This window comes from Mesoplodon bidens (assembly GCF_964165515.1).
Source record: "Mesoplodon bidens genome assembly, chromosome: 16".
Taxonomy (NCBI): Eukaryota; Metazoa; Chordata; class Mammalia; order Artiodactyla; family Ziphiidae; genus Mesoplodon; species Mesoplodon bidens.
In genome coordinates, this window is record NC_138173.1 from 71,440,488 (window position 1) to 71,455,781 (window position 15,294).

Genomic DNA, 15,294 nt, shown 5'->3' on the forward strand with positions numbered 1-15,294 from the left:
TGTTCCTCTCGGAGGGGCTTTTTTATTTATTTTTTATTTAATTAATTTATTTATTTTTGTTTAAAAAATTATTTGTTTAATTTATTTTGAAGAGGAACACGGTGATTAAATATCAAGATTTATAAAAAGTCTACATAGTACCTTTGAACCCCATCCATCCATTTTCTATCCACTACAGCAATTAATCTGTTTGATTATTTTCAGGAGTAATATTCTAAATATTTACCAACAGACTGAACAACTGAACAGAACAGACAACGTGCCTGGCTGTTATGATAAGAACCAGCTGAATATCAGCCCTACATTAGTTTTGTATTTGTCCTTAGCGATTTTTGTTAAGTAGTATCCATTTTCCCCTCCTTCTTTTCTTTTAAACATCTTTATTGGAGTATAATTGCTTTACAGTGGTGTGTTAGTTTCTGCTTTAGAACAAAGTGAATCAGTTATACATACACATATGTCCCCATATCTCTTCCTTCTTGCGTCTCCCTCCCTCCCACCCTCCCTATCCCACCCCTCTAGGTAGTCACAAAGCACTGAGCTGATCTCCCTGTGCCATGCGGCTGCTTCCCACTAGCTATCTATTTTACATTTGGTAGTGTATATATGTCCATGCCACTCTCTCACTTTGTCCCAGCTTACCCTGCCCCCTCCCTGTATCCTCAAGTCCATTCTCTAGTAGGTCTGTGTCTTTATTCCCATCTTGCCCCTAGGTTCTTCACGACCTTTTTTTTTTTTTTTTAGATTCCATATATATGTGTTAGCATACGGTATTTGTTTTTCTCTTTCTGACTTACTTCACTCTGTATGACAGACTCTAGGTCCATCCACCTCACTGCAAATAACTCAATTTCGTTCCTTTTTATGGCTGAGTAATATTCCATTGTATATATGTGCCACATCTTCTTTATCCATTCATCTGTCGACAGACACTTAGGTTGCTTCCATGACCTGACTATTGTAAATAGACCTGCAATGAACATTTTGGTACATGACTCTTTTTGAATTGTGGTTTTCTCAGAGGGGCTTTTTTAAACTTGGGCTTCCTTGAGAGCTGCCGGGTCTTATCTGATGGAATGTGGGTGACATGTGGGTCTTTGTTTTTTTTTTGAGTGGATGCCTTTTATCACTGCTTTCTTGGCCTTCGGAGCCTTTGCTTTGGGCTCCGTTTTGGAGAGCAAGGGATTTCTTTCAGCACCACCTTGGTGAAAATGTCTTTTTCTTCTTAAAAACAGCTTTTTTCCCCCCTGAATAAAAATAGATCAAAGAAATGAAAGAAAAATAAATAAATGAAATACTGTTTGTGGTAGAAATTTTAGAGAATCTGAACGTTTAAAAAACTTGTAAGCATATCATCAGTTCTAAACACTGTTATATTTATAATATATATGTGTGTATTTGTGTATGTATACCCTTCCAGTTTTTTTCCTGTAATGAGTATGTATGTATAGATCCTGCCAAATATACAGACTTGTATCTAGATCTTTCACTTAACTTCATGTGTGAACATTTCTCCCACGTTATTGTATATTTTTGAAAATGACTTTGATGGCTGCACCCTTCATGCATGGATCTGCTGCTTTGTACCCAATCTTTTGTCCCACATTTAGCTTGTTTGTAGCTTTTCGCCATCGTAGATGATGCTACCCTGAATATCCCTGTAGGTTTATCTTGGCTTGCATCTCTGATTGTTTGAGCTGGCAGGCATTTCTCAAGACTCTTGAAGTGTGGGACTGAGTGTCCCTTTTGCTTAAACAAAAATCCTGGCAAATTCCTTGACTCTGTCTTCTCCCTGTTGCTCCGCTCTCAGGAGAAATCCCAAGCTATTTGGCAAGTGTTTGAAGGCTTGCATGATGTGGTCCCTTCCAAAGCACCCAGAACTGTCCGCACAGCACTCCCCCATCTAGTTTATGACTTCATCAGTGTAAATTGCCTGTAGCGCTTACCTGCTCCGTGCTGTTTCACATCTCCCTGCCTTTGCTCAGTGCTTCCAAAGCTCCAGGTACTCAAGTAGCACCTTCTTTGCCATAGTCCGGTACCACCTGTACCGTTATTTTGTTAATATTTATTTTAAAGATTAACTGTTACTTAAAAAGTAGGTTTTCCCTTAACTACTATAGGTGCAAAAGCATGGGTTTAATGTACTGAACACATGTGTATGTGTGTATGCGTATTTTTTTCTGATGCACAGGAAAATAAATGTAGAACTATTGAAATAAAAAAACAAAGATTCTCCCCACATTACCTAAAATTGTCTTCTCTGGTGGCACATACTCCCTATTTTGGGAAACATTATATTAGATCCATTTTCCTAGTATATTATCCCCTCTTTCCTGATAGACTAACTCCTATTCATCTGTTGTGTCCTAGGTAGGCTGCCCTGACCCCGAGTCTGAGTTGGGGCCATTTTCTCCAGTGTCCTTCAGTACCTTGTGCTTTTTTCATCTTAGCACTCAGCACACAAAATTGTAATTGCCTATTTATTTACAATCTTTTTACTTAAAAAGAAAATGGAAATAATGATAGTATTTACAACACAAAATTCATCCATTCACTTTATTTATTTATTCATTCAGCAAATGGTAATTGAGCAAGATGATGATATTATACTTAAGAGCTTAGCCAGATGTCAGGTGCCTTAAGTTCTCTCCACTATGAGATTTCCCCTATATTTCGTCCTTGGCTGTTTTTCCTTCTTATGCTGCAGCCTTTCCTTGTGTGATGTCATCTACTTCATTGCATGCTGTGGACCTGCCTATGCTTGGGTGACTCCCTCAATCATAAATCCCAGGACACTTTTCCTCTGAGCTGCAGAGGCTTGTATCCATCACCTACCGGCCACCTTCTCCGAGAACGTACCATAGGTTCCCCAAGTGATGCCCCTGAGAGAACTCTTTATCCCCTTCTACCCACTTCGTCTGTTCCTCCTCCCGTGATGTCCCTTCTTTCAGAAAGTAGGGCCACCAGTTCTCCAAGAGCCAGAAACTCTTCCTGAAAACCTTCCACGGTTAAGTATTTCCCTCCATAGGAAGAGTAGATCTCCAGTGCTTCTCTCAGATGGGCATGCTAGACAGGGTCCAACTGCAATTTCAAGTTGATCTCGTACAGTTCTTGTCAAAATCAATACTTGTTGAATTAAATGAGTATAAACTAATGGTGAGAATCTCATGCACCATAACAGGATTTGAGGGAAGCTATTTTGCGGCATCGAGTGAGTTATTGATCTCTCTGAAATCACATCACTTAGACAACTATACATTTTATCATTCCTAAGCTGAGAGCTGGGGCTTCATAGACAATGAGATTGGCTCAAAATGAATTGATTGACTGATTGATTCTCTCCTCAGACATACACGTTTTGAATACCCACCAGGTGTCAGACACTTTTCTGGGTTCTGGGGATACTGAAATGAACAGAATATAATTCCAGTGATCTCATGATCTGTTTTGGGTGAAGACTTGAAAAAAGTATATATAATTCAATGTGTACTCTTACGAAGAGCTGTACAAAATGCTCTGTGTGCACAGGGGACAGTGTGAGAGGGTCTGTCTCTGAGAATCAGGGTGAGCTTTATGGAGGTGGTAATACTTGTTTGGGGCTTTTATAGGGAGGAAGAGTTTGCCATTTGGAGAAGGAAGTGGTGGAGGAGGAAAAGGAAACCCTCGGCAGGGGGTACAGCATGTGTAGGTGGAAGTGGGAAGAGATGGGACCTTTGGACACTGGTGAGAATTTCTCTGTAGCCAACACCTATGATGTATGTGAGGGTGAGTATAAGCAATGAGGTCAGGGTGGTCCATTGGGCCCAAAGGCTGTATATGCACAGTTGAGGAGCTGTCAGTGTCACCGTGCATCGGAATCACCTGAACTTCGTCTAAGGAGGCGGACTCCTGGGCCCCCCACAGACCCAAAGAATCACCATCACTGGGCCAGCACCTGGTATCCTAATGTAGAAATTCTCCAGAGGTGACTCAAATGCAGAGATGCGTTGGAGGTTCAGTCAGCGAGGTCAGCGACCTGTCCATCGTCACACAGAAAGCGGCAGAAGCAGATTTCCCGCTCAGGTCCCTTGGGTGATTATTAGAAACACTGAGGTCTTGGGACTCCACAGACTGTCACAAATCCTGATTTTCCTGGAAAGGCAGTGACTTCCTTGGTCTGCCTCGAGCTAAGGGCTGCAGCTCAGTCGAGAAATTGGCATCCTCACCAGCCTCGTCGGTTCCTTAGATAATGACAGATGCCTTTTGCTTGCTCCCCATTATTTCACTGTAAATGAGAAGGTAATAAAGTGAAACTGCAACTGGACTAATTAAATCAGCCGTTTCTAATCCCATCGATCCAGGGAAAGAGGGCTGTGGAGGGCTGGAAGGGAGAGAGGCTTCTGATTCAGAATAAACCACATCCATTTCTGTGACAACGTGGGCCTCAAGAGTGAACAAGACAGGGAGGGTGGGAGGCAGGGAGACGCAAGAGGGAAGAGACATGGGAACATATGTATATGTATAATGGATTCACTTTGTTATAAAGCAGAAACTAACACACCATTGTAAAGCAATTATACTCCAATAAAGATGTTAAAAAAAAAAAGTGAGCAAAAAACCTCACGGGATCTGTGATCTGAACTCTGCTGGGGGAGGGGCGATGTACTGTGGCTGCAGGGGAGACCCCGCCTCTCCTGGGAAGCTGCTGAACCGCACTGCTCGGCGTTGAATTTAGAGGCATCTTTTCCATTCTCTCCCGTGGAGGCTCCCAGGTCCCCTCCACCCCACCCCCAGCTGTGGTCTCCAGCTTGAACTCCCTGGCCTCCCATTTGGAACTGTTTGCCAGTCCTTGAAGACACCAGTGTGATCCCACACACCCTTGCCTTCATCCATGCCACACCCTGCCCCTCTTCCAGAGTTCTCGAAGTGTGACCTGTGCACCTTTTGCCTTGGAAAGCCTTGGGGACTTTGCCGGAAGTGTGAAAGTCTGACCCCAGCCCATTCCTGCTGCATCTCTCTCTGGGGGCTGGTGCTCAGGAGCTGAGAGTTTAGCAAATGCGATGGAGGCTTCTGGGTAACCCCGGGGTTTTAGAGCTAATGACCGACCGCCCTGTGCTCTCTGTGTGGGAACACCTGTTAATCCATCCTTCACAGATCGAGCGTGTTGAAATAGGAGCAGGGTTCCCTGTTGCTTTAGGTTTAGAAATGGGCAAAAGCATTTCTTGTTTCCTTATCAACATACCCTAAAATATTTTACAGCCCAGCGTCTGAATAACAAAGTACTTTTAATCCAAGTGGTTCGCCTCACAGGCTCCTTTTAATTAAAAGCTGATTCTCTTCTTCGAGGAAGACACATTTCTGATGAATCTTTTGCTTTCTCAGGGAGGGGGCTGACGTTATCCTACAACCACAGAGCATCACCTCCGTGAAGATGCTTTTTGAACATCCCTAGTGGATTGACCGACCCCCTCCGCTGAGCTCCTAATCTGTTATATTTGTGGTGCCTCAGGGCACCTCGACATTTACCTGTGGACCTCTAGGCTCTTACACTTTGGGGACAGGGAATTCACCTTCTTCACTTCTGTACAGTAGCCCCCCCTTATCTGCAGGGATACTTTCCAAGGCCCTCAGAGGATTCCTGAAACCGGGGATAGCACTGAACTCTATATATACTGTTTTTTCCTATACATACATGTCAGTGATAAAGTTTAATTTATAAATTAGGCACACAGAGATTAACAACAATAACTATTAATAAAATAGAACATTTATAACAATATATATACTATAGTCAAATTTATGTGAATGTGGTCTCTCTCTCAAAATATTGTATTCTACTCACTTCCTTGGTCTTTTTGTTTTTGCATGCGGGATCTTAGTTTCCTAACCAGGGGTGGAACTCGTGCCCCCTGCAGTGGAAACGCAGAGTCTTAACCACTGGACCGCCAGGGAACTCCCCTCACCCTTCTTTTTCTGATGATGACGTGAGATGATAAAATACCCACAGGATGAGAGGCAGTGAGGTGAATGATGTAGGCACTGTGATGCAGGCTTAGGCTGTTACTGACCTTCTGACGATATGTCAGAGAGAGGATGACCTGCTCCCGGTGACCCTGGATCATGGATGATGGCAGTGGCTGCATGTCAGGAGCAAACGGTGCCTATGGGTGGGGATCCAGGTGGGGCAGATTGGGAAGGAGGAAGATTTCATCACGCTACTCAGAATGGCACGCAATTTAAAACTGACGAATTGTTTACTTCTGGAATTCTCCATTTCATATTTTCTGACCTGGTAACTGAAACTGAAAAATCTGGGGGGTGGCTGTATTCTCAGCGCCTAGTGCAGTGTTTCCCATGGAATAAGTGCTCAGTGGATGCTTGTTGAATCAAATAATCCATGGAAGATAGAATTGTGGCACGCTCTGGTGACCCACCCATGAGGGCAAGTCCTTGGAAGGTATTTAGAAAACCAGGTTCCCTCAGCTCTGCTTTCTCTGTCAATGTCCACTTCTTCATATTCACTCACAAAGTGCGTTCTATGATCTATTGTGGAGATTTATGCAGGAAAGTAGCATAATTGTGTCTAGGTTTTAAGCAACATCTCTTTGGCCGCATTGGAGGAAGGATGGGAAGGGGCAAGACTACAGGCAGGGAGCCCCCCAGGGTGGATACTGCAATAGTCCAAGCACCAGATGGAGAAGAGGGCATAGAAGCAAAGATATTTTAGAAGATAATAAAAAGGCTACAGTTGTCCACTCTGTACCAAGCTCTTGTATACAGTGTTTCTTTTCTTCATAACAGCCCTGAACTGTGTTCAACACTGCCTTTCCTCATAAGGAAAGGGAAGCAGCTAGATTTGTCTACAAACCCAGAGCTAGTGAGTCAGTGTACTAATCCCAGGGCATCTGGCATTAAAGCCCGTGCACGTTCCCGTGAACCGCCCGCTTGACCTGGCTGCTGATCTGATGGCCTCACTGTGACTCTGCAAACTCCAACACAGCAGTGACAGAAGAGTCACAGCTTTACCAGGCATGTGGGTGCTGGACCAGCTCACAGAAGGGCAAGAGGCAGGTTGCAATTTAAGCATGTGCCGCTGCTGAGGGAGAGGGGTCTCCAGGGGTTAGGTCTGCGATATTTCATACACAGGACGGCAGCTGGCGTGGAGGATCTCTGCTCCCCATCTGGTCTGGTCTGCCCTGGCCGAAGGCAGGCTGTGCATATGTGGCCAATCTGAAGTTGAGTGGCCACTGCTAATCCAGCTGTGCACTGTGAGCTGGGATGGAACCTGGGGGTCTTGCACCCTATGAATAGTGCAGGCTTCAACCAAAGAAAGAGAAGAGAGAGATTAGCTAGAGCTTCTGTAGTTTATCAGCACGACGGGAGCACTGTGAGAGGCACACTGGCAGTTTTCTATTCCACCTCACCCGTGATTCTTTGCCTACTGGCCAGTAGGGCTGGGACTAGAGGCAAGCTGGGCGCTTAGGGCACACGATTTAAGGATGTGCTCTCTCTCAGAGCTGTGGGCCTGGGCGACCTCACTTGTCCAGGCCCTGCTGGACTCTTTTGGGAATCCGTGCATCTGGGTCAGGAATGGACACTCCGCATGGACCCTGCTAGTTGAAATTGTTTAATTCTACAAATCTCCTTCGAGTCTTTCTCCATTTTCCACTGCGTTGCTTCTTTTTCCAACGTGAATGAATATTTCAGGAAACCTTGGTGTGTGAAACTTAGCCATGTGATTTTGACTGTTTTTCAGAATCCCTGAAGATCCATGTCTTAACGACAATCTGTAACTTCGTGGAGGCAAAGCTTGAATGTCAAGAGCTGCGAGACCAGCTCGCCGGAGCCAGCGCTGGGCAGGTAAGAGAGCCGCTGGCCGTGTGGCATCTTGACATTGTCGTGCGATAATTAGGAAGCGATGCTGGCCAGTTCCCGAGTGTGTGTTCCGGGCCAGACACTGTGTTACATGCTCCACATGCGTCATCTCGTTAATTCCTCAGAGCACCCTCGAGAAATAATGTCTCATTTTGCAGAGACGTGGTAGCTCAGAGGTATTAGGTAACTTTCCCTTAGCATCTCATGCAGCAAGTGCCAGAGCCAGGATTCGAACACAGCTCTCCTTCCCTCCAAAGCCTGGGCATCCCATTGCTGGAGAGACTGCAGTGTTCTTTCTTTTCTGGCTCAGGAAGGGTCATGGTTAAGGTGACTGCCATAAGGTTCTCATGGAATTCCTTTATTTAACAGATATTCACAGAGCTCCGACTGTGTGCCTGGCACTGTTCCATGATCAGTGTTACTATAGCCGTGAATAAAAAGGGACAAACAGCTCTGTCCTCATAGAGCTTTTGTTCGAATGGGCAGAGACAGGTTATTAACTATATAACAGACATAGTATATGTTGGATGGTGACGAGTGCAGTGGAGAAAAATAAAGCAGGGAAAGGGTAGGGAGCACAGGGCTGGGCTAGCTGGGGGTAGTGGTTCAATTTTAAGCCCGGGGGGACAGGCACCCCCCACCCCCCCCGCAGAGAAGGCAGCATGTGTGCAAAGGCTCAGAGGTGAGGTGTGCACCATGCACCGGGGAGAATGTGACAGAAAAAGGAATGAATGCATAGGCCCCCAGCCCTGACAGGGCAGTGCCTGGAGTGTTCAAGGTCAGCCAGGATGCCAGCGCGGCTGGGGGGTGAGAGAGAGGAGAGTGTCGGCAGAGGAGACCAGAGAGACATGGGGACAGATCACGAGAGGCCAGCGTGGCACTCGACTGACTGCAGCTTCCACGCTCATGGAGATGGAAACCATGCAGAGGTTTGCAGCAGAAAAAGGACTCTCCATCTGATGTTTTGAATCAACGAGGAGAATTGACTATAGGGGAGCAAAGACAGGAAGGGACAAGGAGTCCACTGGGGAGAGGATGGTGGCCCGGACCCGGGTTTGGTCTGAGGGCTGGTGGGATGCAGTCAGACTGTGGATGCATTTTGAAGGCAGATCCAATAGGATTTTCTGACCGACTGAATGCAGGATGCAATACTGAGTTTATTTCAGAAACAGAATTTACTTCAGTAGCTTTTAAAGTGGCCTTCATGCTATCTTAAAAGGATCACTCAAGTCTCACAGGCGTTCCTTAGATATTTTGATCATCCTTGACTACATTTAGAGGAGGAAACAATTCGCCACCACACATGTGGACGTTAGCCAAGATCACGGCTTGTAAGCCTCACAAACGTGTGTGTGTGTGTGTGTGTGTGTGTGTGTGTGTGTGAGAGAGAGAGAGAGAGAGAGAGAGAGAGAGAGAGAGAGACTGAGGCTGTTACCTGGTCTGGACTTGGATCAGAGACAGAAACCAAGAAGATGTTGCTAGGATTGAGAAACTGAACTGGTAGTTCATCCTTGAGGAGGCGAGAAGCCAGAAGCCACACGGGGAACAAGCTGAGGTGGTGACGGCAGCCTTCTGTGCTGGAAAAACCCATTGTTCCAAGACGAAGGTGCCTGAGGAGGGGGTGGGGGGCCCATGTTGGCAGCACAGACCCACAGATGTCTTTGAGTTTCAAAGCAGCAGATTGAAGAAGAGTGGAATGCCGCAGAACAATAAGGATGGGGCTGGAGAGCCCACATTCTCTATTCTGCTGGCCAAGCTGGCTGGAAGGAAACATCTCTGAATGGGCACCATGGTTACCAGTCTGCTTAGGGTGGCCAGCATGCAGAGTCCAGTTTGCCCAGGAAGTGTGGTGTTCTCCTTGGGTATCTGCTATAGGATTTCCAAGCCTTTCCAGGCATTTCAATTCATCTCTGGCTGAAAGTGCTCTAGACTGAGTTGGAAACCCTGATTCCAAATCCCTGCTCTGCCACCTCCTAGCTGAGTGACCTTGAACACCTCATAGGATCTCTTTAAACCTCTGTTTTTCCATCTGTACAATGGGGGTGGTAGAATATATCACTGATGCCCCATCCTGCAGGGGGATTATGCTTGTGATGATGTGATTTGCTTTGACCAATGAAGGTGTGCAAAACTGACGTTGACACTTCTAGGTTAAAGCTTTAGAGTCAGCGCATGGCTTGCTATGGTTTCTTTCCCTTGTCTCCATGATTGTGGAAGTATGGATCTAGATGAAACCTCCATCAGCCTGGGTTCCTGAGGAATTACAGTGTGCAGAACCCCTGTCCACCTGTGATGGATATGTAAGAAATAAACTTTTTTTGCTTTAAACCTTTAAAGATTTCTGGATTGTTTGTTACCATGGCATAACCTAGCCTATACTGACTGATACAAATGGAAATGCTAATCTCTCTTCATATACTGTAGCACAGGATTGTTCTGAGGAGTGAATGTAAGCCTTCCCTCTCTCTGGAATTTTATATTCTCTTCTCCACTCCAGGTTAACTCTTACTTACTTTCTAGCTGTCAGCTGACATGTTGCTTCCTTAGCAAGACCTTTCCTGACCTTCTCAATGAGTTGGCTCCTTCTGCTGTTAGAGCTTCCATACAGCACCTTGCTTCCTCTTCTGTAACCTACATCTCATCTATAATCGCTTCTTCTTCTTCTTCTTCTTTTTTGGTAATGAAATTTTTATTTTACTTTGCAAATACTCCATTTGCTAAACCTAGTGTCTCCACAGATGATCATACTTTTAAGTGTAACTTGAAGGTATATGTGTTCTTAATATTCACAATAATCCCTTCTTGAATAGCCTGTCACACCACTGTCCCTAAACCCTATGAGGGCAAGCCCTTGCCTGTCTTGTTCAGGGGCACCACCACCTTGCACACTGCTAGGCATAGAGTAAGTGCTCAAAAACGAATGCATGTGACAATCAGTAGCTGGCACAGTAATGGTGGCCTTCTTTTTCTCTTTCACCACCAAAGATTCCTTTATAATATTTCTCTTCTTCCTTCAGGAGCTCTATATTTAGAAGGGCTTCTGTCTACCAAACAAACTGCATTTATTACAAAGCGATTCATTTCACTGTTTATTATTATTCAAAGGCACATGCGGCTACTGATAAGAGCTTCTGATCAGCAGGAGATAATCACCATGACCACATCAATAGATATAGTTCCAGCCCCAGGCAAAGCAAACAGATGTTTGCATTTGTGTAACTTTAAAGAATCCTTAAATAAGCTAGTTGCTTCAACCACTAGGACATATAATGTTTGTTTAACCAGAGGTCCTGAGGAGACCCTTCTGGGGATGGTCAGGCAGGTCAGCCATGTCATCAAGGACTCGGTCTCCTGTCTTTCGCCTCTGCCATCCTTAGTCTTCTCTTCACGCTTGTTGCCTCCTGGATTTCCCAGGATGTCTGCAGCTGCTCCGGGGACCATGAGTACAATGAAGTCCAGGTTCAGGGGCAGAGCCAGCAAGCTCTCCTCTCTGTCGCTTTCCCCAGGAAATCAAAAGCTTCCTCAGAAACTCCTCTTCAGACTTGGTGTTTCCTTCATCACAACTGGATTCCATGGCTACGTCTAGCTGCAAGGGGTTCTGGGAAAGTGAGCATCTGGCAAAGCATCCTGGGAGTCATCCTGGGCCATCACATGGGCCTGGCATATGGTCATGCTGGGAAAAATGGGGGTCCGTTAGCAAGGGAGAGAGTGGGGAGAGCGGCTTCTGGGTGAGCAACAAACACCATCTGCTGTGTCTGCTCTAAGTAACGAGAGCTCATGACCGCATTACTTCTTTCTCATTCATGTAGTCAAACCCACTCTGTGAACAGATGAAGAAAATAAATATCCAAGAAGAGGAAATGTCCAAGTTCTCATCTTGCTTTAGGGGCAGATAGGGGTTAAAAGATAAGTCCTCAAGGTCTCTTCAGTCTTCTGAAGAAATAATCTCAAGAGGACCGTAACCCAGGCAAGTTGCTCAGTGCAAGCAGAGGGGCAACCCTGCGTGTCTGTAAGGGGAGAAGCGTGAACAGGGGACCTGGGTTTCCATCTCGGTTCTGCTTCTAACTAGCTCTACCTTTAGGCAAGTTATGTAATCCATTTAAGTTCTGTTTTAGTCATCAATGTTTAATTCGATTTTCCAGACAAGGACATTGAGACCCAGGGAAGTGAAGTGACATGTCCAAGGTCAGACAGTTCACGAGTGGCAGGGCAAGGACTACAGAAAATTGGGAGATCTCCTGATTTCCTGATTGGTGTTCCCTCTTTGATTGGTGTGTTTGGAAGAGTTTCAAGTACTACCCGAGTAAGGGCTTTGTTAGGGCTGCACGTCCTCTTCATTGTTTAGGGCATGACAGTGAACTGTGTTAGCAGGAATGGTTGACCAAGTTCAGTTGCATTAGCAGGAATCGACCAGTTTTAGCTGTTCAGACATGGACTAGTAACAGTGGCTCTCAAGTTGTATCTATAAAGTGGCTCTTTGAGTGAATAAATCTGGATATCGTGCATGATTGCAGAAAATGCCCGTGTTAATCTATGCATCGGTACATTACCCACTGCTGCAGTCACAGGGGACAGTAAGAACAGAACAATTTTGACTTTTTTTTTGCACATTTCAATGATGAATTTTATTTTATTTTATTTTTTTAATATAAGACGTACTATTTTAACCACATTTAACTGTACAGGTTAGTGGCACTAAGTACATTCATGTTGCTGTGCAGCTCTTACCATCATCCATCTCCTGAATTTTTCACCTTCCTAAACTGAATAAGAACAAAGAATTCCAACTCTGACCATGACTCCCACCCCTGTCTAATCACCACAATGTCCTAGAGAGAAATTTTTTTTAAAACACAGCTACCAGGACTTCATCCCTGGGACAGGACTCACAAATACGTATCTTTACAAGGTTTTCTCAGGAGGTCCTGAGAATCAGCCTTGTATTTCAGTCACTCAGTGGACAGGATGAGATTTATCAAAGCAGCCTTTGGACATCTTTGAATTTGTTCATTGGCTTTGCTTTCAAACAAGATGTGTGTTAGCTCTGGGTGGATGGATGTGACTCAGTGATGACCAGATGGAAGAAACTGCTGAACTTCTCAGAAGCACTGTTCACCATGGGAGTAATTTGCTTTATAATTTGAAAAATATATGCCTTCCTTTTTTAGGGGAAGTGAAGGTAAACATTGAGTACTATTCCAGTCAAACAGAGGATGCCACCAAAACAACATTTAAAAAAATTAAAGCTAAACTCATGAAGTGTTACCAGTCATCACTTAGATCAGTGCTTCTCAGTAGAGGTGGGTACATTTGACAATGCCCGGAGGCGCTTTTGGTTGTCACAGTTGGCAGGGCTGGGGCTGCGGGCATCTAGTGGATAGAGATCAGGATGCTGCTGTACACCCTGCAGCACCCATGACAGATCCCCCAACAAAGAATTATCTGGTCCCCAATGTTGATAGTGCCGAGACTGAGAAAGTTTGCTTTAGAGGCTTGAATATAATTTCCTCATCACCAGTCTTTTAACTTGGCATATGATTGTGTGTGTGTGTCTATGTATGTGTATGGGGTGTATGTGTGTGTATGGGGTGTGTGTGTGTGGTGTGTGTCATGTGTATGTATGTGTATGGGGTGTATGTATGTGTGTGTTGTGTGTATGTATATGGGGTGTATGTGTGCGTGTATGTGTGTATGTGTTGTGTATGGGGTGCGTGTGTGTGTGTATGGGGTGTGTGTGGTGTGTGTCATGTGTATGTATGTGTGTGGGGTATATTTGTATATGTGGTGTGTATGGGGTGTTTGGGGTGTGTGTGTGTGTGTGTGGTGTGGTGTGTGTGTGTGTGTTGTGTGTGTATGTATGTGTATGGGGTGTATGTGTGCATGTATGTGTATGGGGTATATGTGTGTATGTGGTGTGTATGGGGTGTATGTGTGTGTGTGGTGTGTGTTGTGTGTATGTATGTGTATGGGGTATATGTATGTGGCATGTATGGGGTGCATGTGTGTGTGTGTATGGGGTGTATGTGTGTGTGTGGTGTGTGTGTGTGTGTGTGTGTGAGTGTGAGTGTGAGTGTGTGAGATGAGGGTCATGCTGTCCATGACTCCAGGACATTCTTGTATGAATGTTTGTGTGAAATCTGCCATCTTTAGGCCCTACTGAGGAAGGCTTTGGGGCGCTGCTTCTCCTTCACTTATATGTGGCCATTAGTCCACCAGGTGACCAGTCGCCTCCTCTTCGGGCTCCTGGCGCTGCTGCAGTTCCACGGGGCGGTGCTTGGGCTGCCCTTGCCCAGGGTGAGTCACTAGCTCTGTCTGACTCCTCCTCTTTCTTACTCTGCTAAGAGGCCTCATTCCGGCCCCCTCCTCTTTGGCTTGTGTGAGAATCCACTTACAATCCATTTACATCTCTGCTGATGATGTGTCTCCAGTCAATCAGTGTTTACTGGAAAGGACTTTCTTTTGTTTTTGAAGGGCTTAGAAAAAACCCACCAGTTTGAGAAATTCAGCCAAACACAGGAGGTGTTTAAGACCTATGCACTAAGCAGTGCGTATTCCAGCAGCTGCTGGCAGAGTAGAAATAGTTCTGCCCAGGGAGCCAGGAGCCCTGGGTTGGGCTCACCTTTCACCAATTTGCTGTGTGGCCTTGGGCAAGTGACTTCCCTTCTCTGGTCCTCACTTGACTCTCTGTACAATAGATGGCTGGTTGAAGAGAATTCTCAGGTTCCTTCCTGGTCTCAGATTGAAAACTCGGAAACTGGCAGAAGTTTCTCCCTGACAAGGACCCACAGATCGACCAGAAACAGCACATCCCGTGAGCCACAACCTGCTCCCATGTTTTCCTCCTAAGTGCTAAGAGGAATGTTTAAGCTTATCATTCTGCAGAATCCTACGCCCACACTGACAGATGTCAATTCTGGCATTTATTAGAGTGCCAGTAAATCTGGAAAACAATAAATATCTCATTACTTTGCTGATGATGCGCCTTTAAGTGCTACTTCAAAATGCCTGTCTTTGCTGGGCATGACTGATAACAAGAACTTGTTTCAATCTTGCAGTCTTTCATTTTTTGCAAGCGCCTCGTTGGGCCCTAATCACATTTCTGTAAATCCCTTAGAGCAACTGGTGCGGAGGCCGAAGTGGGTCTTCCAGGGATGGCTCGGTCCTGGATGGTGGCAGGTTTGGAATCTGATTTCCTGACCTATGACTATCAGTTGAAAGGATATCAACTTTAATGTCACACAGACCTGGATCAATATCCCATATCCTCTTCTGTCACAGGCTGGCTGGGTCATCTTGGACAAACTAACTGAACTTCTCTGAGCCTCAGTCTCCTCACTCGTTAAAAACGGGATCACAGTTCTTTGCAGAGTTAAGGTCAAGAGGAAACGAGTTGATCCCTGGAGAGTCCCCGTCCCAACCACGGAATGGGGTAGATGCTCA

The 15,294-nt window shown here is 45.4% G+C and overlaps 1 long non-coding RNA gene across 1 annotated transcript in view; it reads left to right on the top strand.

Moving 5' to 3' along the window:
• Window positions 1-15,294, top strand: part of LOC308629925 — a 241,358-nt gene that overhangs the window by 83,095 nt on the left and 142,969 nt on the right. Inside the window, exon 2 of the long non-coding RNA XR_014017738.1 lies at window positions 7,736-7,839. This is a non-coding gene — a long non-coding RNA (uncharacterized lncRNA). The remainder of the gene's footprint in view (window positions 1-7,735; window positions 7,840-15,294) is intronic.